Here is a 1,289-nt window from a genome sequence, read left to right as displayed (position 1 = left end):
CCTTGTCTTGTCTTCGTTCTTCTCTCACTCCCCTCCTCTTTTTCATTTCCAGCCCTCCCTGCAGGTAAACCCAGTTCATCCTTGGCTGCTGGATGGCTACACAACACCTCTTCATAATAAAAGTCTTGGAGAGATCAAGGATACAAGGCACATACCTAAACATAATAAAGACAAGCCAATAGCCAACATCAAATTAAATGAAGAGACACTTAAAGCAACCTCACTAAAATCAAGGATAAGACATGGCTGTCCACTCTGTCCATATCTATTCAACATATTACTTAAAAGTTTTCTCTAGAGCAATAAGACAACCAACAGAAATTAAGAAAATACAAGTTGGAATGAAGTCAAAGTATTACTATTTGTGGATGATATGATAATGTACATAAGCACCCCGAAAGATTCTAGCAAGCAATTCCTGTAGCTGATAAACACCTTCATCAAAGTGTCTATATTAAAGATTAACTCAAAAAAATCAGTAACCCTTCCATATACACACAATAAATGGGCTGAGAAAGAAATCAAGGGAACAACATACTTCACAATAATCACAAATAATATAAAATATCTTAGTGTAAACTAACCAAGCAAGTGAAAGATCTATATGGCAAGAAATTCAAGTCCCCAAAGAAAGATTTTGAGGAGAATCTCAGAAGATGTAAAGATCTCCCATGCTCATGGACTGGTAGGATTAACAAAGTGAAAATGGCAATCTTATCAAAAGCAACCTACAGATTCAGTATAATTCCAATCAAAAATTCAGTACAATTCTTTACAGACCTTGAAAGAACAATACTCAACTTCATATGAAGAAAGAGCCAAGGATAGCTTTTTTTAAAAAAAAAATCTGTACAATAAAAGAACTTTTGGAGTTATCACCATCCCTGATTTCAAACTCTACTACAGAGCAATACTAATACTAATAATAGCATAAAAACTGACAGGTTGAATAAAGTAATTGAATAGAGGAGCAAGAAGTAAATCCACACACTTATGAACACCTGATTTTTTTATAAAGAAGCCATAAATACACAATGGAAAACAGAAAGCATCTTCAACAAATGGTGCTGGTCTAACTGGATGTTGGCATGTAGAAGATTGCAAATAGACCCATATCTATCACCCTACAAATAAACTCAAGTATAAGTGGATCAAAGACCTTAACATAAAACTAGATACACTGAGCCTGATAGAAAAGAAAGTGGAGAATAGTCTTGAATACACTGGGACAGTAAACAATTCCATCAACAGAACAGCAATTACTCAGGCACTTAAGATCAACAATTAAT

This window comes from Mus caroli, unplaced genomic scaffold (assembly GCF_978045245.1).
Source record: "Mus caroli unplaced genomic scaffold, Mus_caroli_1 scaffold_20, whole genome shotgun sequence".
Lineage (NCBI taxonomy): Eukaryota > Metazoa > Chordata > Mammalia > Rodentia > Muridae > Mus > Mus caroli.
Note: the sequence above shows the minus strand (reverse complement) of the source record.